This window comes from Magnolia sinica, chromosome 17 (genome assembly GCF_029962835.1).
Source record: "Magnolia sinica isolate HGM2019 chromosome 17, MsV1, whole genome shotgun sequence".
Classification (NCBI taxonomy): domain Eukaryota; kingdom Viridiplantae; phylum Streptophyta; class Magnoliopsida; order Magnoliales; family Magnoliaceae; genus Magnolia; species Magnolia sinica.
This window is the reverse complement of record NC_080589.1, coordinates 57,693,298-57,717,882: the sequence shown is the minus strand read 5'-3', so window position 1 is coordinate 57,717,882 and position 24,585 is coordinate 57,693,298. Positions and strand designations below refer to the sequence as shown.

Sequence of the window (24,585 nt, the reverse complement as noted above, 5' to 3'; positions counted from 1 at the left end):
TCTGATTAACCTATAAGATGCGAGGCATAGGGCAAGGCAGAGATTCCCGTGCTATTTGAACTCACTTAAAAGAGAGCTCCTATCCCACCTAAATTCCTCCACGCAATGTTGAATACAATTTCTTCTCATGGGCTGGCCATGAAATTCTTTACCTCATGCTACACTTTGCAGCTCTTTCTTAATAGAAGACATGCATGCCCCATAAGAAGAAGTCTTATTATTAAGTGCCACAAGACAATTCCAATGTATCCACCATGTTGGAAGTTACAATCACTAGTTTCTAACACATTTACATGTAAATAAGTTAAACGCATTTAGGTGGTATGATTGCTTTGCCCATCATACATGTTAGGTCAAGGATCTGTTACAAGACATCAGCAACAGTTCCAAAGCATTTCAGCAGCATGATTGCTTCAGTCATCATACATGTTAGGTCAAGGATCAGTTACAAGAAGTCAGCAAAAGTTGCAAAGCATTTCAGCTCATCATTTTTTTTAAAACCAATCTGCACAGAACCATTGCTTCCTGAATTCCCATGAGCAACACACCAACAACTGATCTAGTTTCTTCCTCTCTTTTTTAAAAAAAAATAAATAAATAAATCGTTGAGACAATCTGAAAATTCTTGCCAAGTTTTAAGTTATATATATTGCAAAGTTCAAAAGGAGAACTTACCACAGGATCCATTTCATATTCAAGTGGCTCTAAAATGAAATCTTCATCTTGGATTACTCCATTCACCATCAATTTTCCATCACGAACCTATCAAAAGGCAAAACACATGCATGTCCGATGCTTAGCATTAGAAAATGAAGTATGGAATCAAATGCATATTGAATCATTCTTGATCAATGAAAGTGATTTTTTTTAAAAATAGCTGGAGGGGAAACTCACTTCGACATAGTCCCCTGCCTTGGCGACAACTCTTTTGATAAAGATATCACCTGAGCTGAAACCCTTTTCCTGCACATAGTGGTATCATGATCATAATTATAGGGTCCTAGTCATGCATATCATTCCATTGGCAACAACTGCTACTTAAGATGTATTGCAGTATGAGATTAAAAAAAAAACATACCTGCAGGGCAGGAGGAACCTTGAAAATCACTGTCTGTGACATCTGGATTGTTAAAATAATAAGAAACCTGTAAAGTTTGCAAGGCAACACAAAAGATCAGCTCCAAGATATTTAAAGGGGAAAAAATATCATCCAGATGAGCAAGATCTACATGATTCTGGACGATAAAAGCATCAAGTCAATGCCATTCTCAATGCAAGAGAAGATGTTCTGATAGATATCATTAGTTTAAAGAAAGCATGATTTTAATCATTTCATCATCCACCGCTGGTATCCTTGACAATAAATAAAGCTTAGTGATGTAGCTAGTGAAAGAAGACTTGCCTGCATATGGTCAAACCATAAAGTAAGGCCAACAAGAGCTGCACTAGCAGACAGCTTCCTAAAATCAGCTCCCCAGTCCTTGTCTGCCACCCTGCATCACGGCAAAGATCACAAGGTGTCCAAAAGACAAGCCAATGTGCACAAAACAATAATGATCGGATCATGATACAATGGAAATGAGAAATTACTAAGGATGGCTTTCCAATTTGTCATGGTTATGAGTATTCTAATCAGGACTCAGAAGGGAAAGAAGTTGGGCTTGACAATCATCTGATGAGGCAGATGTTGATGGGAGATGCCATAGAACATCTCATTCACTTCTCAAGGCTTCCTTGGGGAAATGTTCAGGGGTGGGAAATGCAGGTTGGAAAAATTACTTGCAGAAAATCATTATAATTCTTTCCAACAGCCTTCCAGAAGAATATTATATGATGGCGAATGTTTTTTCTGTACCAAACTCTCCTCGCAACATACTTGGTAGCCCCAACCATTCACACAGGATCAAAATTTTACCTAACCATTTACAAGAGAAGGCCCTCTAAAGCAAGTTTACTTCTCTAATGTCCAATGTCTGGTTTTTTCACTTTCATATACCTTTCTACACTGGATGAAGTGGAGCCCCTCTCTGTTTTTATCTCATATGCAGAGGAATCTTTTTTTAACAGTTACACGCAAAGGAATCTTTTCAGAGTTTTTTCTCCGAATTTCAGGCTGCATACTAGACATTGACTACAAATCTACCATGAAGCAACAGACAACAGTAATGACAAAACAACAAATAAAAAGATAAATATGTGGAATTGTGCCACAAAACTCTTAAGGCATTGCACCAAAGAGGCTCTAAAGGCATCACGCCAATAGAAAATCAAATCTATGAAAGGAAACAAGAAAACTGACTCAATTCAGTCAAAATATCATCATAGTCTACTCCAGAAGTCCATACATATAGCTCAACAAATCCTATTGGAAAACAAAAAGTGATCTTCCCTGAACCATCTCTAAAGAACCTGGTTGAGCATTTTCCTCAAAATATGCAACTACGGAATACCACCTGACTGATATTTATGGTCATTTAATACTACCAAAGGCTTTGATTTCCACCATGTTTCTTGAATAACAGATGTATGGGTCTTTATATATTAAGCCTATAGACAGGATCTGCTATGGTTGAAATACAGCCTCTAAAAGAGGACACAGTTGATATCAATTATTTAGAGACAATTTGCTGAAGTACCATCTACTTATAACTGTATGGTGCCGTAGATCCGTACAGCTGTGAAAACATCCAAAAGAAAAACTATGGTTATATATTTCCATTCTAACATATCCAATTGAACCTGGGGGGTGTGAGGTCCACCCTTGAACCTCCATAGTACAGATATCCACAAGGACAGCCTGTTTGGCAAGCAATGTATCAATGGAATTCTTTCGTTGATGAACCTGTATCTCTGGACATAAAAAATCAAACAGAAAAATGGAACAGAGTAAAAAAGAAGTCTGACATGATGTTTGTAAAAAAAGAAAAAAGAATTTGATAATGATTATGATTTTGGTGTAGTGCACTCTTCGACTTCAAACTGCTTGCACCCAATTCAACACTTGGGTTCTTGATTCCAGTAGACAGAAGGAAGAGCACAAGCACTTCCTGAGCTCTTACATTTTCAGGATGTGGAACTTTAACAAGCTTCCAAAGCAAGCTCACTTGAACAATGAAATGGACAACTTAGCAAATACACAAAAACAAAAATCATAATGAACATCCTCACAAGGTTAATAATGCTGAGATTGACTTCTCAGTCTTAATGGGATACGACATAGAATGTAAATGAGAATGACAGTCATCAAACAAGAAGTATCACCTTTCTTCTGTCTGTTTCAGGCAAACAATTCTGGCCAACTACTTTCCAAAGTTCTGACTCAAAACTAGCCATTGGCAAGTTTTTAAGGCTTTCGAGATCATCTATAGACAACACATCTTCTAACTCCTTCCTGCATGTGTGCGGGCACACACAAACAAATGGAGCTAGATCATCTTTTACCTGAATATATGTAAAGAAAAGGAGGAAAGCCAAACATCAATTTCAGACAAGTAAGCTTCCCCTTCCTCATGTTGAGATTTCAGAACATGAGACAGCATACCTATATCCCTGAAATATGAATAAAGGCTGGACATATGTGATTCTTGCTCAAAATTATTTGTGCCAAATAGCCACAGTTTCAAGGAAAATATAATCTTAAAGACCTAAAGAACCAGTGTCATTATACAACAGATTGATTTGAACCTGTAAATGGGGGGAAAGGCTAACAAACAAAAAAACAATTTTGAAAGCATGCTAGCATTGAATAAAACCACCTTGGTAAAAATTGCTTGCTAAGGTACACCACTCATTATGACGCAACACAGATCAACAGATATTATTGATGAATCAAATTAAAGTACATTGCGTCCACTTCGGAGTTACTCTAGGTAAACTAAGGTACATGCAGAGTGCCTCAATGGTCTGGCAAAACCACAGACATAGTAGTTGCAGACTATTAGACCAAGATGCTTGCTCAGAATTAGTTTTAAACGATAAGGAATTTGCAGCAAAGGAAAATGATTTTTGAAGAAGCCAACCTTCCAGAAGCTTCCAACTTCTGCCTCAGGTCGGCAATCTCAGCTTCAGCAGTAGCTAGCCTTTGTTGAGACATTGCTTCAGATTCATTGGCTGCTTTAACACGCAACTCCAAGTTGTGCTCGTCAAGAGAAGATTTAAGACTTTGGACACAAGAACCAGTCTCGATTAATGAAGTTAGGGAAGAAACTGCAATCAGACCACCTTCAAAATCCTAAAGACAAGGAAACACCGGATTCTGACAGTAACACCGCAATATCAGCTTATCAGATACTTATGGAAATCCCTGGATGTTGCTGGTAATTCCAGTGGGTATGGAATTGTATCAATAGAAACCAGTCTGTAGACTCCAGAACACATAAAAAAAATCCCAAATCTTGCAAAACCCTAGCTATCTCCAGTATTATCCGTTCAGTGTTTTTCATATGTTCATCACAAAAAATAGCAAAGAGTAGTTAGAAACTCCCATTACAGCTCTCCATTAATGAACTTCTTGAACAAAGCCACCAAGCCACATCCAGCAAAAAAAAAAGAAAGTAAAAAAGCCCACAATATCTGCGAATTCGAGCTAATTTACCTTCTAAAAACCCCAATTATTTCCGTCAGGCCTCACCATTAATGAAAATTCACAAGAAATCAACCAAAAGACCACGAAACGCCAACATCACACAGAACCCAACGAGAAACCACCACTTTCTGCAAATCCGAGCCTGATTCCTTCAAAACTCTTGAAATCCAATCGAAGCTCAGCTACTCTCCATCATTCAATCCACTCCCCATCACAATTAGTAAAATCCACAGAGAAATCGATGACCACACCACATCAAAAATCCAACAAACAACACGTTATTACAGCAAATTCCTCCCAACGCCTTCCAAAAACCCTAGAAATTCCACTGCAATCCAACAATTTCACAAAAAAAGCGATCGTCAACACTCACTTCCTTTCCCAACCACTCCGAAACCCTAGAAATCTTGCAGGAATTGGATTCCCGGCAATTCTGAGAGGATTTCTACAGCAACGAGGGAAAGAAAAAGCGGAGGAGAGATCTTGTAAGGCATTTATTGGATCTCCGATATGGACATCCAATATTCGACCGAAACACTAGAAATGGAGAAACAGAAATAGAGGAGCTGACGTAGAAACCCTAGCCTTTTGTATTTTACAGGCAATGCTCATGAAAAAGGAGATAAAAGACAGATAGGAGGAAAGGTGATGGTGATTTAAAGCTGGTTGGTGTTTCAGAGAGGGAAAAAAAAAAAAAAGCCAGGTAGGGTTTTCGGGGATAGGAAAACTTTTTCAGTCAAACGACCGAGAATTGTGAAATGAAAAGCAGTGGGAGTAGCAACGCTACAGCGTCGCTCGGTATGCTAGCGGTCGTTGTTATGCGAACCCACCATGATTTCTTTATTTTATCCACCCCGTCCATCCGTTTTGAAAGATAATTTTAGGGCTTGATCCTAAATATGAGGTAGATATAAATCTCAGGTGGACCACACCATGAGGAAATTCGCTTCCTGGAAACACAAATATTGGCTTGATCCGAAACTTTTGCATCTCGCGAGGAGTTTTTACTAGTGGGCATTCAATCCCTACTTTGTGGTCCACTTAAGCCTTAGTTTTGCCTCATTTTTTAGATCATGCCTTAAAATGATATGAGGAAATGGATGAACAGTGTGGATAAAACCTTTACATCACAGTGGGCCTTAAACTGGGCGGGGTAGAACTTCCATTGTACATGAAGGAATGGTTTAAAACCGTTCCCATTAAGAACGGTCTAGAACCATTCCTGAACCAAATATTAAGCTGTTCCTATTAAGCAATTTCGGTGTTAGACAAGAAAGTGGTGTAAAAGTTCCTTGACTTGGGATTTTCATTGTAGACGGAAACACATAGACTTCAACACTATAGATTTAATATAGTAGAAAAGCGAATTTTGTGCTCGAGCTTGGTCGATCACACATAGTAGACCCTCGGGTACTCAGCGTTCCAAGGATGCGGCAGGGGTCCTCCATCAAAACTTTCTAGTTGATACATTTCAAGTCAGCTCGCGCTTGTGACTTTATAGTGTCCTTCCCAGTTCAGACCTAAGGTTCCTGAGCCGAGATACTTGGTGTTCTGGAAGGTTCTAGGGAGGACCAGGTGTCTGACTCAGAACCTCCTCACCTTTACCCTAGAATTGTAGAAATGAGCGACCTGTTTTTGTCAAGCTGCGAGTCTAAGTTGGGCCTGCACCCTCTTTTCCTCGATCAGGTCTAGGTCCAGTGCCATCTACTCGGAATTCTAGTATTCGTCATAGGAGTGGGTTCATGCGGTTGGGATTCTAATTTCAATTGGGACGACGACCTCTGCACCAAAGGCTAGGGAGAAAGGTGTTTCTCCCGTGGTCGTCCGAGTAGTAGTTTAGTATGCCCAGAGGGCGAGGGGAATTGAAGCTCTTCTGCCCAGGCTCCTTTCACCTTCTCGAGCTTGGTTCGGAGGTGGCCCTTGATGATCTTTTTAACCATTTAACTTGTTCGTTGGCTTAGGGGTGCCAAGGTGATGAGTAGACATTCCAAATTCCGAGGTTCTTGCACATACCTTGGAACCGATCGTTGTTAAATTATTTCCCATTATCCGAGATGGTCGTGTGAGGGATTCTGTACTGACATATTATATTCTTCCAAACAAAGTGGGTAATCTTTTGATCAGTGATCGTGGTTAGGGGCTCAGCCTCGGCCCACTTAGTGAAGTAGTTGACTATGACAACCGCGAACTTGGTCTATTGTTTGCTAGTTAGTAGAGGACCAATGATGTCGATCCCCCACTGGGCAAAGGGCCATGGCCCAGTCATGGGCGTTAATTGCTCAGGTGGTTGATGAGGTATTGCTGCAAAGAGTTGGCATTTGTCACATTTTTTAGTATACTGTTTGGCATGAAATACCCCTATTGGATAACTTTGTGAGCAAGGGCCCGACTACCGGAGTGATTACTACAAATGCCTTTATGGATTTCTCTCAAGATGTATTCGGCTTCATCAAGTCGGAGGCACCTGAAGTAAGGGAGGGAGAACCCTCTTTTATACAAAATGTCTCCGACCATAGTGTACCGAGCTGCCCTGGACCGAAGTCTGCACACCTCCAGTCGATCTTCGGGCAATTTTCCTTATTCAAGTTAGTCAATTATTGGGTCCATCTAGGTCAATCTTGAATTTACTAGAATGACTATGCTTGAGTTGGTTTTACTGATGCTCAGTTCCGTAAGGAACTCGACTAGGATTGACTTCAGGATATCATCCTCTATTGTTGTAGCGAGCTTTGCTAGCATATCTGCCTTGGAGTTTTTTGATATGGGGATTAGGCTGATATTGCACTTTGAGAATTTATCGATCAACTCTCAACTTTTTGCAAGTAGGCTTTCATCCTTTCTTCTTTGGCCTGGTACTCACTGGCTATTTAATTGATGATGAGTTGTGAGTCACTGTGGACTTCCAGGTGTTAGACTCCCATTGCTGTTGTTGGCCTGAGTCCAATCAGAAGGGCTTCGTATTCTATCATGTTGTTTGACATTTGAAATCCAAATCTCAAGGCATACTATATGCAAGTCTGGTCTAGAGCCTCTAGGAATATCTCGGCCCCGCTGCCATTAGAATTGGAGGAACCATCTACGTGCAATGTCCATATCTATAAATCTAGCTCAAATATCCGATCTTCAGGCTGATCGGTCTATACACTAGGGCTGGCTTCTAGATCGTTTTTAGATACGAGCTCAACAAGGAAGTCAACCACTACTTGGCCTTTGATGGCTATTTAGGGGCAATAGCTGATATCGAACTCACTGAGCTCGACCACCCATTTCTTGAGTCTCTATGACACTTCAGGTTTCTAGAATACCTGGTAAAGGGGTTGGTTGTCAGGATCATGATGGTGTGAGCATGGAAGTAAGGTTGGAGATGCCGTGCTGAAATGATTAGAGCCAGGGCGAGGTTCTTGATGTTCGGGTACCTGATTTTTGCTAAGACCAGGGCTTTGCTAACATAATACATAGGCAATTGTTTCCATCCTCGCTCCCTGATGAAGGTCAAGCTGACTGCGACTGGTGAGATTGCTAGGCATGGCAAAAGCAGCTCACCCTGCTCAGGCTTCGAAAGTAATGGCAGAGACCCCATGCATTGTTTGAGCTTTTGGAAGGCGAGCTCGCATTCTTCCGTCTACTCTATCTTCTGATTTCCTTTCAATTGTTTGAAGAAGGGTAAACATTTGTCTGTGGCTTGGGAGACGAAGCGACTGAGTGCGGTTATTCTTCCTGTGAGGCATTGAATTTCCTTTGTCGTTCTTGGTGAGCTCATGTCTAGTAGGGTCTGCATCTTATCGGGGTTTGCTTCTATCCCTCTTTGGCTAACCAAGAATCCAAGGAATTTTCCCGAGTTAACGCCGAAGGCACATTTGCTTGAATTTAATTTGATCTGATATTTCTGTAGGATAGTGAACATTTCCTCGAGTAAAAAAGGTGGTCTGTAGCTCTGATGCTCTTAACTAGCATATCGTCGATGTAGACTTTCATGGAATACCAGATCTGCCAAGTGAACATCATGTTAATAAGTCGTTGGTATGTGGCCCTAGCATTCTTCAGCCCGAAGGGCATGACTTTATAGCAGTAGAGGCCTTTGTTGGTGACAAAGGTTGTCTTCTACTTGTCGTAGGAGTGCATCGCAATTTGATTGTAGCCCAAATAGGAGTTCATGAAGCTCAGGAGCTCGTATCCGGCTATACTATCAATGAGCTGGTCGATCCTAGGGAGAGGAAAGTTATCCTTGGGGCAGGCTTTTTTTAGGTCGGTGTAGTCGACACAGACCTGCCACTTCCCATTGGATTTTTTCATCAGGATGACGTTAGTTATCCAATCTAGGTGGTATATTTCTTCTATAAAACCTACTTTGAGGAGTTTTCCGACCTCTTCCCCTATGATGGCGTATTGTTCAATTTTAAATGCCCTTCATTTTTGTTTGATCGGTCAGTGATCGAGATCAACATTTAATATGTGAACCATTTCTTTTGGGTCAATACTGGGCATGTCTTGGTGTGACTAGGGAAACACATCGGAATGTCATCGGATGAGACTCATCATCTTGTCCTATAGTACTGGAGTTAGTGATGACCCGACCTGGACAGTTCGGGTTAAGTTAGATTCATTGAGTGGAATGGGTATGAGGTATTCCATTGGACAACCTCTCTCGACAGAGTCTTCTGAGGATCGAGGGAAATGATGGACATCTCCTGATGTTGTGTTCTCAATGCCAAGGACTAGCATTGTCAAGCTTCTTATTGATCTCCTTTGATTAATCCAGTGTCGTGCACTGTCAGGAACTTCATCGCAAGATGATATGTTGACACAACTGCTTGGAGAATGTTGACGGAAGGTCACCCGAGGATGACATTATAGACGGAGGGCCAGTAAACCACCAGGAAGTCAATCATAGTGGTCGTTTGGTTTTGCCCTTCTCCTGCAGTGACCGGGAGCTGAATCGATCCCTCTGAAGTAACTTTATATCCCATGAATCCGAGTAGAGGGGTTTTGACAAGTCGGAGTCGGGACCTTCCAACCCCCATCTTATCGAATGCTTCAGCGAAGAGAATGTCTGCCAAGCTACTGGTGCTCACTGAAATTTGAAACACTTTGCAGTTGGCTATAGTCATTGTCACCATTAGTGCGTCATCATAGGGATGGTGAACACCCCGGGCGTCCTCTTTGGTAAAAGCCAAGTCATAAGGTGTCATCCTCTGCTCTTTTGGAGGTCTGTTGGTGACGTAGATTTGGTGCTCCAAGCTACAGCAACTAATGCTTCAGGCGTAAGCCCTCCAAGCTCTATTCGAATCGCCTCTTCTGGCCGGTCTGATAAAGATAGTGCAAATTTTCCTGTTGAGTTCGTTGTTGATGGGTTTCTCATTCTTTGGGTCTGTCCGCTCTTCTCTGTTGGTGGTGTATTCTCGCAAGTGCTTGTTGTAGATGAGGGCTTCAATTTCTTCTTTCAGGTCAAAGTAGTTGCCAGTCGAATGGCTATAGTCGCGATGAAAGTGACAATACTTCCGTTTGTCCCGCTTGTCAGCGTCGGATTTCATTTTGTTCGGTCATTTGAGAATTTATTTATCCTGAACCTCCATGAGGACCTACTCGGGCATCATGTTGAGAGGGTTCTACAAGATGAACCTGCTCTCAGGTCGTCTGCTTGGGCATTGGCCCACGGAGGGCTCGTTGTCTTTCTTTCTTTTATTGTCGCTGGTTGAGATCGGCTCCTCTTTAAGTCACTTCTCTTTGGTTGTGCTTCTCTTGTTTTGAACAACTTTCTGTAGACTAGCTAGTTCATCGGCGTCGGAGTATTTTTAGGCTTTATTGAGGAGGTCGACCATCGTCATTAGAGGATTTTTGTAGAACGAAAAGAGGAAACTTCCTTCCCCGAGGCTTCCCATTAGGGCAGTCAGGGTGATCTCTTCTGAATATCCTTGTACTTGCATTGTTTCCAGGTTGAAATGCTTGATGCAATCTTTCAGCAGCTTGTCGTCTCTCTAGACGATGTTGAGGAGATGGGAGGCCAGCTTGAGGCTCTCTTTCCCTCCAATAAAGTTGGTGATGAATGCTTTACTGAGTTGTGTGAAAAGCTAATCGATTGTGGCTTCAGCTGCAGGAACCACTTCCGAGCTGTTCCTATTAGGGTTAAGGAAAATGCCCTGCACGTGACTGTAGTTGATGCACTGTGGAGTTCCATCCATGCCTTAAAGGACTCTAGGTGCTCAGCTAGGTCAGTGGTCCCAGAGTATGGGGTGATATGGGGCATTCAGAACATTGGCGGTAGTTGGGCGTGCATGATGTCGGTAGTAAATGGTGGCTCAGTTTCTTCCAGTATTTCTTTGACTGAGGTTGAAGCCATCTGGTGATAAGCCTGTCGTATATCATCGATCTGGCCCCACAAGTAGTTGATCTCGGCTTCCCAGGGATCTCCACTCTCAACCATTACCTCGGCCGCTACCTTGGGAGATTTATTGTGCTTCTTTTTCTCAAATTCGTGGCGTAGGTCGGATGCAGCTATTACAGCAGTGTCTGAGACGTGTGAGGGCACTAACTTTAAGGTCTTGACCTTCCTACTTCTTCGGGAGCTAGTGGGCACTTCGGATGGGTCGGGTATCTCTGTAGCCACTCGTCCTAAAGTTTGTCTAGTCCTCTGGACGGGGCGATGTTGCAATTATTCAAACATTTGCTTCATTGAGTTCATGTTGTTATTCAACATTTCAACTTGTTGCTTGAGGGATATGAGTCATCCTCCTCGATTCTGAGATTCTTATATCAGCCCCACAGGCGCGCAATCAGCCTGGAGTTAGAAAGAAGAATCCTGATGGCTGACAGACTGTTCTGTCGGTGCGAGGTCAGGTACAACAGAGGAGGCCGAAGCTTTCTTTTTCCCTTTCGCCATTGCTGAGTTATTAATGAATTATGAGAACGACTTTCGATGTCATTCCCACAGATGACACCAAATTATTGATGCAGTTTTTAATTAGCCTTCCCTGGACATTTGTGTACCTGGACAAGGAACGGACAAAGGAGACCCTAGATAACATAAGGGACCCTCCGATGCCTAAGTCAGGTAAGGATTCTGGGTCTTGTCGAGTAATGGGTCTTAGCTAGAGATTGTGCATACCTTTCACCATTGGAGGTGCTCCTATTTATAGATGAGGGGAGGCGTAGGAGGGATCTCCCTATTTAGTGGGGACGTATTGTAGCTGGATTCGGATCCCATATGCATGGGGGAATCTCCCGAGATTCTTGACGAAGACCTCAGGATCCCGAGAGTGTTGGGGACACCCCTCGAGATCTTTGGAAAAGATCTCAGGCAGATCTCTTATGCGAATCTCTCTAAATAAGATATAATTGCTTAGAAGTAGAGAAGACGTGCAGTCGAAGGTCAGGGTGGCCTTGGCCGACCTGACCTGGGGGTGGTATGTGAGCTGACCACCCAGAACTGTGTCGATCTGGGTTGCGAGGGTCGAGGTGGCCTTGACCAACCTAACCTTAGGGTAATATGCCGAGTTGACCACTCGGAACTGTGCCGATCTGGGTCGCACTTCTTTTGGTGACGGGAGGATCAATGGATCTTCCAACTTGCTGGTAAGAGGTCGAGCTTAACCTCACCTCGTGCTCAGTTAGGGGTCGAGGGTCGAACCTTTGGTTGTATTTGGCGATGTCTGACCAGGCAGAGTGCCTAAAGTTCCGACTTGACTTTTTCTTATTGGTCAGTGCATTTTTCCCATAACACAATGAATGACTTCCTCAACTTTAAATTGCCTGAATGTCTTAACAGTTGGCTAATAGTACTTCTTTAATGACTTGTCCTTACATGTTGATATCATATTTGAGAAAACATGGTAGACACAATAGCCATGGGCTCTGTAAGTTGGATTATGGATTTAACTACACCGATCAATCCTTTATGACAATTTGATATAATAACAAGTATTGGGACAAATCCAACTGCTCCATGCAAAATGCGGATGAACCAATTCTAACTGTTATTGTTCTTTAATTCTTTAATCCTGTAAGTTATTGGGAGGATGTGATTATTTCCATCAAATGTTGCAGCTATAAAGAGTACACTATTATACTTTACTTTCAAATATGTTGCATCAACATTTAAAACATTTAAGAACAACCGTAAAAAGATTTTAATGCATCATTCAAGTAAAATGAAACATCTCTTGAATCTGTTTATACCATTGTTTATTTGTAAATTTGTTATAATCTTATTATTTGCCTTTGTAACTTGTGAAGATAAGCCAGGAGCACAATATAAGATTCTTCAAAAGATCCCATAACCTCATTAATTGTAATCTTCTTACCCTTCCATGATTTTTTCATAAAATTGACTTCAACTCTATATGTCTTAAACATTAGATGTATAATATCATTTAGCTTACATACTAGACCCAACTTTATGCGCTAATGGAAAACTCACAATTTATCTTACTATTTGTTTGGCGATGATGGCTCACTATCTTCTTAGAAGTTGCTCTATGTTGATCACTCCCTCTCACGAAAGTTGTCTGACAATGAGCTATTACCTTTAAAACATGCTATATGAGTGTTAAGATCTATATAACTTTATTTTCAACATACTAGCGTCATCCAATCTTAATATATTCTTTCTCCAATTGTAATTTTTAATAAGACATTTAACAATGTATGTTTGATTATTTGATCTCAAGACCTTGTATTGGAAGTGGTTTTGCATTGTAAACTTATTCAAAATATTCTTTAGTCGACTTTTGTCCTTAAAAATTTGTACGACGTCTATTTCATTGAGATTGTCGACTAAATCCGGATATCCCAAAAGATCTGTATTAATGAATGCGGCATCATCTGCACAAATGTTTAGTGGGAATATTTGGGATGGCGTAACCATGACATTCACTAGAGTATGACTTAGTTGGGTTGATGATTTAGAAATATCTACATGTTCTTCAATGATCGGTACCTTCAAATTCATGTTAAAGTTTGATGGTTGCTCAAAACTATCGACCCTTAGATCATGTCTAAGTGCATTAGTTGATAGGCCCGAGATATTTGTACAGTCCTCGCTATGCAACAAACGGAAAGATGATGGCTAACAGCTGTCAACTTGTAGATTATATCTTGTTACATTAGATGATGGGCCTAGGATATCTATACAGTCATCTAGGGCTGTACACAAACCGAGTTAGCTCAGTTAGCTCACTCAACTCTACTTAAAAAAGCTTTATTCAACTCAGTTTGAACCCCAATGAGTCTAGAGCTCAAAAAAATTTCAAACCGAGTTTGAGCTTTCCCAAGCTCGACTTGACTCGAATCGAACCCATGTACATTTATTTGGTACATTTTATATAGAGCATCCTACTTAAGAAACTATAATAATTCAATTAATGGCTATCAAATGAATAGTTATAAGTAAAATAGTGGGTGGGCCAAATTTGAAAAGAAAATTAAATGGTTAATATTATTTTTTTAGTATATTTTTTGGATTATGCTTCGCCCCTGTTAGATAGGTTTGCAAGTATTCCATGCATCAGTTGAATTACTTATAAGTTTTATTTCTTAAATACACCAATTCATAGCTTAAGTGGTAGACTGAGTGAAGATAACCTTATCTCAACACTAATGTCTTGGATATTGATTCCTAAGAACATACAAACGGAAGACACCTTTGAAAGCGAATCATTACTTAAACTTATTGAACTCGGATCGAACTAGTTCAGTGATTAAGTTACTTTGATATTGATGTTGCTCACCAAGTGTTTGATGAAATGACTCAACGAAGTGTCAGCTGGTGGCAAGGAAGGTATGTATATGAAATAAATACCCTTTATCTTGATTTTGATGTTGCCTACAAGGTGTTTGATGAAATACCTGTAAAACCGCTGTTGCTGTTTTATATACACTGTGAATTTAAAGGTTTGTGAAAACGCTGCACATGCAAACTCGGCTTGATCTTAGTTTGAACTAGGTTCGAATTGGCCCGAGTTGCTGACCGAATTGAGCTGAGTCGAGTCAAGCTGTGCCAAGCTTGACTCGGTTCAACTCGTGTACACCTCTACAGTCATCACTATCCAACAAGCAAAAATATAGACACTTATACCTGTTGACCCTCGGATCATGTCTCAGAGCATTGGTAGATGAGTCTATGATATCTGTACAATTCTCACTATTTAACAAGCGAAAAGATGGTGGATCATGTCTTGGAGCATAAATGGTTGAAAGCCTAGGGATATGTGTACAATCCTCACTATCCAACAATCGAAAAGATGGCTGCTTACAACTAACGACCATTGGATCATGTCTCGGAGCATAGGTTAATAGCCCATGGATATCTGGAGCAATAAGTGAGGGACTGAATGCAACTCCCATTTCCAAATCATTATCCATTGTTCTATGTTGCTCATTGAGAACTACAAACACGGGTTCTTAGAAAAGACCTCACTTTTTTTATATACACCGGTATCTGAAAATTGGGGTTCTAACTGGATAAAATCATATACAGTAGGATATCTTCATCAGCTCTGATAATATGTGGAGGGAGTGATATGGGACCATGTCCAAGGTACACAACCTTTATTCTGACATCTTATTATCTAGGTGTTGTCTTCATAATCTTGTGCATTTTAGCTATGAACCCCTCGTATGTAATTTTAGTGCTTACAATGATACATTTAGATTTGCTACCCTTATATGAGAATATCTCTATTTGATATAAACATTCCCCATCATAGTAGTATAGTATAGGCCAAAGAGTCATGATCTTCAAATATTGTTGTACCTGAAAAGAAAATATGAGATTATTACGCTTAGAAAAATAACCTTAAAACATACAAAACAAACACTGCAAATAACGAGTCATCGTTGTCATGTACAATGGCCTGCCATGAATTTCATCGGGTTGTTGATGTCAAGGGTTGCTGTTAACATGTGCTACGGGTCATCGTTGTGAACTTTCAGTAGATTGCTCTTGCCATATCCACAGATCGCCCTTGTCATGTACAATGGGTCACCTTTAAGAATTTTCAGTGGATCACCATTGTGAGTTATACGACTCCATTTTAGTAGTTTAAAAATACATATTACACCTACTTGCATTCTTACGTCTTATGTTGATATTGTAGATGGAAAGCTAGTGAGTGGTGGTGGCCCCACAAAAGGCACAATAGTCATTAAAGAGCAGAAAAGTTAGCCGAAAAGTGAAGATGGTTGAGTAGTTGACGTGAGTCGCACCTGTAAGAGAAAACTCAAGAGTTTTGTGGCCTCATAGAAACCTTCCAACCATTGAAAAAAGTGGCGGATCCTCTTTAGGAAAAAAAATAAAAAATACAAAAATGGGGTCCTCTCGTTTGACATTGCCCCACAAAAGGGATTTAAAAAGGGAAATTGACCATACTCACCTCGAAGTTTGGGCAAATTACTTAGAATGCTACAACACTCCATATATTCCCTAAATGGCCTTCTGACAGCTTTTGGAGTTTGTTTTGTAAGAAAATGCTCCTGACCTTAGTTCAATAGTTGCTAGGGACTAAGAAGTTACGTAGTATTTAATGCCAGTAAAGTGATGTGTATGGAACCCTTTTTGCATGTGGGCAAGGACTAAACTCATGGGGCCCATATTGATGTATGTGTATAATTCATGCCGTCCATCCTTTTTACCGTGTCATTTTAGGACTGGGGCCTAAATATCAGCCTGATCTAGAGCTCGTGTGGGTCATATAATAGAAAATAATAGTGACAATGGAACCCGTTGTTGAAACTTTTCAGGCTCACCATGATGTTTGTTAGAAGTGGACACTACCCAAGTCAGGACTTTTTGGGCCCATGCCGAGCTGGCCGACAAGATGGACGGAACGGATCTCCCCATTATTGGCCAAAGACTATTGTACTAATGGCTATCCTTTCATTTGGTAGTAAAGGAAGTGAACATGTAACAACTGCGACCTGGGAATACTATGACCCATGACAACCATGACCCATATAACATGAGAACTACGACCCTTACTACATTACAATTACGACTCTTAACACATTACAGCCACGGCCCAGGTATGGGTCGTGGTTGCCATGTTATATGGGTCGTAGTTTTCATGAGGAAAGGGTCGTGATTATCATGAGGTAGGAGTGTGGTTGGCTTGTTTTTCTTTCTTTCCCAATGTGAGTTGTACCCGAGAGAAAATTGGATTGAGTACTTGGTTGGGCCCACCTTAAATGTATGTGGTCTATCCACACCATCCATCCATTTTTCTATCTAATTTAAGGGGTTGAGCCCAAAATTGAAGCATATCCAAAGATCAATTGGACTATGCCACGACCTTAATCTGTAGCCTTCGATCCATTTACACTACCAAAAATGAATCATGGTTGTCATGGGTCGTAATTGTCATTTTATATGGGTTGTGGTTGTTATGTTATAAAGGTCATAGTTATTATGGGTCGTGATTGTCATGTTATATGGGTTGTGGTTGTCATTGTCGTGGTTGTCATGTTATATGGGTCATGGTTGTAATGTGGTAAGGGTCGTAGTTGTCATGGGTTGTGGTTGTTATGTTATATGGGTCGTGATTGTCATGTTAAATGGGTCGTAGTTATCATATTATATGGGTCATGGTTCTCATGTGATATGAGTCGTGATTGTCATATTATATGGGTCACGGTTATCATGTTATATGGGCCGTGGTTGTCATGTTATATGACAACTACGACCCATGCAAACAAAGACCCATATGGGCCCACATTGATGTATGTGTATAATTTATGCCGCTCATTCTTTTTGTTGTGTCATTTTAGGGGTAGGGCCCAAGTATCAGCCTGATCCGGTGCTCATGTAGGCCACAAAATAGAAAATAATGGTGACTATAGAAACTTTCCAGGCTCATAGTGATGCTTGTTAGAAGTGGATACTGCCCAAATCAGGACTTCTTGGGCCCACAACGAGCTAGCCGACAAGGTGAATAGATCGGATCACCCCATTGTGGGCCTTAAGCTATGGTACCAATGGTTTGGTAGACAAGGAAGTGAACATGTTGCAAACCACGAACCATGCAACATGACAACCACGACCCATATAGCATGGCAACTACGACTCATGCAAACCACAACCCAAATGAGCCCACATTAATATATGTGAATAATCCATGCCGCCCATCCTTTTTGTTGTGTCATTTTAGGGGTAGGGTCAAATATCAACCGTAACCCTTTGTAGATGAAACCACGATCCATTATGTATGTGAACCATGACCCTTCGAATGGATCATTATTGTCATGTAGCAAGGGTCGAGGTTGTAATATTATATGGGTTGTGGTTGTCATGGGTCATAGTTGCCAAGTTATATAGGTCGTGGTTGTCATGTTATATAGGTCGTGATTGTCATGGGTCGTGGTTGTCATGAGTCATGGTTGTCATGTTATATGCGTCATGGTTGTTATGTTTTATGGGTCGTGGTTGTTACGGGTCGTAGTTATCACGTTATATGGTCATGGTTGTCATTTTATGTGGGTCGTCGTTGATATAGGTCGTGGTTGTCATGTTATATGGGTCGTGGTTGTCACGGGTCATAGTTATTATGTTATATGGGTCGTGGTTGTCATGTTATGTAGGTCGTGGTTGATATAGGTCGTGGTTGCATGTCATGTTATATGGGTCGTGGTTGTCATCCGGATCATAGTTATTATATTATATGGGTCATGTTTGTCATGTTATGTGGGTCGTGGTTGATATAGGTCATGATTTTTATGTTATATGGATCATAGTTATTGTTACGTGTGGCGTGTGCTGTTCGTGGTTATAACGTATTAATGTTCGATGTTGTCATGTTATAAGGATCGTGGGTCCTGTTATGATTTATGTGTCGAATCCAATCCGTCCATTGGATTTATAATTTTATTTAACGTCATGGGCCAAAAAAGGAGTTACATCCAAAAAATTTATGCCCCAAAAGGTTTTCAATTTCACTGCTTTCTGTGGTGTGGTCCACATGAGCCTTTGATATGCCTCATTTTTTGGCTCATTCCTTAAAATGATCTTTCAAAATGAATGGACGGCATGGATAAAATATATACATCACAATGGGCCCAATAAAACCATTCATCTTTACATATATTGGGATGTGTAAGTCGAGTAACATGACTTACTAAAATAGCCTTCTCAAGGTCTCGAGAATTTGGACTCCTCGAAGACTCCTACAGCTACCCGTAAGTCGAGTAACTTCTAATCCACGTGGGAAGCGGAAGCGGATTGGCTAGTGTACCACCGTGAATATATGTGGTCTATCCATGCTGTCCATCCATTTTTCCATCTTATTTTAGCCATTGAACCCAAAATTCAATCATACCCAAAGATCAAGTGGACCTTACCATAAGAAACGGTTGGAATAATGATTTCCACCGTTGAAAACTTTTTAGGGCCCATAGTGATGTTTATTTCTCATCAATCCTCTTCATATGATCACAAGGACATGGATGAAGTGAAAAAAATAAATATATGCTTGATCCAACACTTCTGTATCCCCTGAGAAATTTTCAAAAGTAGATGTTCAATTCACACTGTTTCCTGTGGTGTGGTCCACTTGAGGTTTTTATATACTTCATTTTTATGCTCTAGCCCTAAAATTATCTTTTAAAATTGATGGATGGAGTGGATAAAATATGTAAATCACGGTGGACCCCATAGAATTTAGTCAGTACGCTTATGGTACTGAGTTACTCAGTACGCAATCCGCTTCCAACCCGGCATCGGACGCGGATTTTGTAGGAAGTTCCTGCTGGGAACTCAGGTGGGGCCCACTGTGATGTTTGTGAGAAATCCACTTTGTCCATCCATTTTATGAGTTCATTTTAGGACATTAGGGTAAAAATGAACCAAACCGAATGCTCAAGTGGACTGAAAACATGAGAATTGAACGCCCACAGTTAAAATATTCATGAGGCCACGGAAGTCTTGAATCATGTTTATTTTTGTGTTTACAGTTCATCCTAGTAGGAATGACTTTATGAATGGTATGGATGGCATGTAAACATTAGTGTAAACTCCAGGGAGGTTTCAATAATAGGAATTTCCCTAACTACCTTTTCCTTTACCACGACCCACTCAAGTTGTGGATCTTTCTCACTTTTGTTCAGGCGTACTAAAATGATCTCACAAAGCGGATGGACGGAGTGGATTTCTCACAAACACCACAGTGGGCCCCACCTGGGTTCCTAGCACAGGAACGTGGCAAAAGACTTTCACAGGAAATCCGCGACCCCCGACGTCCCTACGAAATCAGATTGCGTGCTAAGTTACTAAGTACGCTTTTATCGTATTGAGTAAACTCAGTTGAGCCTACTATAAATGTATATAGGTTATCCACGCGGCCCATCCGTTTTTCCAGATCATTTTAGTGTTTGGGTCCAAAATATAATTATGCCGAAAGCTTAAGTGGACCACACCATAGGAAACGGTGGGAATAATGACTTCCACTATTGAAACGTTTCTAAGGGCTACAGTGACATTTATTTGTCATCCAACCTATTCGTAAGATCACAAAGAAATGGATGAAGGGAAACCACAAATATCAGATTGATCCAAAGCTTCTGTGGGCCCCAAGAAATTTTCAACGATAGAATTTCAATTCACACTATTTCTGGTGGTGAGGTCCACTTGAGATTTGGTTATACTTCATTTTTGAGATCAAGCCGTCAAATTATATGTTAAAATGAATGGGCGGAGTAGATAAAATATGTAAATCATGGTGGACCCACAAAGTTTACTTAGCACGCTTAGCGTACTGAGTTACTCAGTATGCAATCTGCTTCCCGTCCCTACTATTGTAGGTACGTGTCGTGCATTAACGCTCCTCGAGCTCCGAGTTGTATGACCGGTTCAAAGTAGATCAAAGCTACGTGGCCCCACAGTGATGTATTTATTATATCTACACCGTTCATATATATTTTTAGAGATCATTTTAGAGCATCATCTAAAAAATGAATCATATCTAAAGATCATATGGACCACACCACAGAAAACCGTGGGATCAGCCCACCCACCGCTGAAACATTTTACAGGGCCCACTATGATTTATTTTTTAGATCCAACCTATTTATAAGTTAACATAGAGATAGACGAAGTGAAAACAAAAATATAAGCTTGATCGGAAGCTTCTTTGGCCCCTAAGAAGTTTTGAACGGTGGATGTCACTGTCCCCACTGTTTTCTATGGTGGGGTCCACTTGAACTTTAGATATATCTCATTATTTTTCTACTGCCATAAAACTATCTCTCCAAATGGATGGATGGTATGGATACAACACATGCATCATGGTGTGGTCCACAAAGCTTGGTGACGTCAATTCTAGCGATGTATCTAATCCGCGGCCGCCATGTAGCTGGTGTAAGGTACACTAGCCAATCCGCTTCTGTCCCGAATGGAGGATTTCATCCTACCCCAGCTCAACTATAGCTCGAAAAGGTGGTAGGGGAGTAGCCAATTCGTTCTCGATTAGATACGGACAGGTTAAGTAGTGAGTTTAGATACTCAACCTTTCGATTCGCTCAGATTGAGTAACGAGTAAGGATACTCAACCTGAAAGTAGCACTCCGTGCCCATGGCTGGTGGTCGGTGCTCTGTGATAAGGGTCGTAGTTGTTATGGGTCGTGGTTGTCATGTTATATGGGTCGTGGTTGTCGTGGGTTGTAATTATCATGTTATATGGGTCGTGGTTCTCATGTGATATGGGTCGCGGTTGTTACATGTTCACTTCCTTTACTACCAAATGAAAGGATAGCCATTGGTACAATAGCCTAAGGCCCACAATGGGGTGATCCGTTTCGTCCACCTTGTCGACCTGCTCATTGTGGGCCTAAAATGACACGACAAGAAGGTTGGGCGGCATGGATTATACACATACATCAATATGGGCCCCACGAGTTTGGTTGTTGCCCATGTGCAAAAAAAGGTTCCATACACATCACTTTATTAGCACTAAATACGACGTAACTTCTTATTCCCTAGAAAACCCTACAACTACTGAAATAAGGAAAGGGCATTTTGGTCCTCACCACATTACAACCACGACCCATTTAACATGACCACCACGACCTATATAACATGAGAACCATGACTCCCATGTTATAATGTGACAATGGCACCCACGACCCATGACAACCACGACCCATATAATATGACAATCACGATTCATATAACATGAGAACCATGACCCATCCTTCTTGTCATGTCATTTTAGGACTAGGGCCCAAATATCAGCTCAATCCAATGCTCGTGTGGCCCACATAATAAAAAATAATGGTGACTGTTGAAAGTTTCTAGGCTCACTGTGATGTTTGTTAGAAGTGGACATTGCCTAAGTTAGGACTTTTTGAGCTCACACCGAGCTGGCTGACAAGGTGGATGGATCGGATCACCCCATTGTGGGCCTTAAGCTATGATACCAATGGTTTGATATAAAAGAAATTGAATACGTTGAAAACTACGATCCATACAACATGACAAACACGACCCATATAACATTGCAACTACGACCCATGCAAACCACGACAAATGGGCTGTAGTTGTATGGATCGTAGTTTTCATGTTATATGGGTCTTAGTTATATGGATCACAGTTGTCCTGTTATATGGGTTGCAGTTATCCTGTTATATGGGTCGCAGTCGTGGTTATCCTGTTATTTAAGTCGCAATTGTCCTGTTATATGATTCGCAGTTATATGGATCGCAGTTGTCCTGTTATATGGGTCGTAGTTATCCTGTTATATGGGTCGTGGTTATATGGATCGCAGTTGCATTGTTATATGGGTCATAGTTATCTTGTTATATAGGTCATGGTTGTCATGGGTAGTGGTTATCCAATTACCATTGTTTTCCTGTGGTGTGGTCCACTTGAGATTTATATCCCTCTCATTTTTAGTATAAAACTCTAAAATAATCTATAAAAATGGATGAACGGAATGGATGTAACACATACATCATAGTGGGCCGACAGAGCACCGACCACCAGCCACGGGGCTGTTAGCAGCGGGGAGTAGCCAATCCGTTTCCATCCCGGATACGGATGTGGATCAGAGGAACCGGATTGGCAGGTGTACCTCACACCAGCTATATAGCTGTTGTATTGAAGTCAGCAAGTTATGTGTGTCTGATCATGAGGTATATGTTGTATCCAAATCGTTCATCCATTTGGTGAGTTCGTCTTAAGGCTTGATATGAAAAATAGGATAGATCTAACATATAACATGACAACCACGACCCATATAACATGACAATCACGACTCATATCACATAAGAACCGCGACCCATTTAACATGACAATCACGACCCATATAACATGACAACCATAACCTATGACAACTATGACCCTTACCACATAACAACCACAACCCATATAACATGACAGCCACGACCATGACAACCATGACCCATATAACATGACAACCATGACCCATGATAACTACGACTTATATAAGATAACAGCCACGACCAATATAACATGACAACTATGACCCATGATAACTACAACCTATACAACATAATAGCCACGACCCATATAACATGACAACTATGACCCATGACAACCACGATCCATTTTTGGTAGTGTAAATGGATCGAAGGCTACAGATTAAGGTTGTGGTATACTCCAATTGATTTTTGAAAATGCTTCGATTTTGGGCTCAACCCCTTAAATTAGATAGAAAAATGGATGGATGGCGTGGATAGACCACATACATTTAAGGTGGGCCAAACTGAGTACTCAATCCGATTTCCTCTCTCACGCACAACTTACACTGCGAAAGAAAGAAAAATGGTCCAACCACACTTCTACCTCATGACAACCACGACCCTTTCCTCATGAAAACTACGACCCATATACCATGGCAACCATGACCCATACCTGGGTCGTGGTTGTAATGTGGTAAGGGTCGTGATTGGAATGTAGTAAGGGTCGTAGTTCTCATGTTATATGGGTCGTAGTTTTCCTAGGTCGCGGTTTTTACATGTTTACTTCCTTTACTACCAAATGAAACGATAGCCATTGGTACACTAGTCTGAGGCCAACAATGGGAAGGTCTGTTCCGTCCATCTTGTCGGCCAGCTTGGCGTGGGCCTAAAAAGTCCTGACTTGGGCAGTGTCCACTTCTAACAAACATCATGGTGAGCCTGAAAAGTTTCAACAATGGGTTCCATTGTCACCATTATTTTCTATTATGTTGTAAGACCCGTGTCCTAGTCCGTACCATTCCATTAACTTCCGCGGTAACCTTCGCACCGTATCCGACGATTGCGCGCGATCCTAAATCGGGTCTCGCATACCTAAGTCGGTTCGAACCAAAATTTGTATCATAACGACCGCGCCGTCGCCGCGGTTCCAACGCAGTGACTCGCGCACCGAACTGATACCCAGGCTAAGAGATGTAGGCTAGCGTTTGTTTCGAAGAAATGCCATGTATTGCAAATATCGAGGGAATCTTTACGATATGTCCCATCTATCAATGTCAAGTACAAGCCTTACCCAAAGTACAACACCCATCTCTCCTTTTCCATAAGCCAACTCTCTCTCTCCCCTCACCATTCCTCCTTTACCAACATTTCAACCCAACCCATACCTCTCCTTACAACCACCACTCCACCTATTCCTTCATCCATTAATTCTTCATTTCTCTTATTTCTTAAAAAACTCTCTCTCAAGCAACAAAATTTCACACGTCTAAGCATTTTCAAGTTTTTTCAAAAACCACAAGTGTGGCCCAGCCTCTAATCTCTCATCCACACCATCAAAATTCCATCAACCACCATCAAAAGTGAAGACAATGAGCATAGAAGGCTAAGGAAGTAAGGAGGAGGCCTAAAGGTGGGTGATCTACCGTTGTTTTCAATTTTAAGGGCCACTTGTTGTGGGACCCACTTGATGTTTATGTTGTATCAATGGAAGGCCCATAGTGGCAGAGTCCCTCCTCTCTATCACCGTATCTCTCTCTCCCTCTCTCCCTCTCTCTTTCCTCTCCCTAGAATGTAGTGGGCCCCACCAAATCATGTTAAATCCA

The 24,585-nt window shown here is 41.2% G+C and overlaps 1 long non-coding RNA gene across 1 annotated transcript; it reads right to left on the bottom strand.

Moving 5' to 3' along the window:
• Positions 1–598: 598 nt before the first annotated feature.
• LOC131231898 (uncharacterized) lies at positions 599–1,232 on the bottom strand. Its single transcript, XR_009164559.1, has 2 exons — positions 895–1,232; positions 599–762 (listed from the first exon to the last, which is right to left on the bottom strand). It is a non-coding gene; the product is annotated as an uncharacterized LOC131231898 (long non-coding RNA).
• Positions 1,233–24,585: the final 23,353 nt, after the last annotated feature.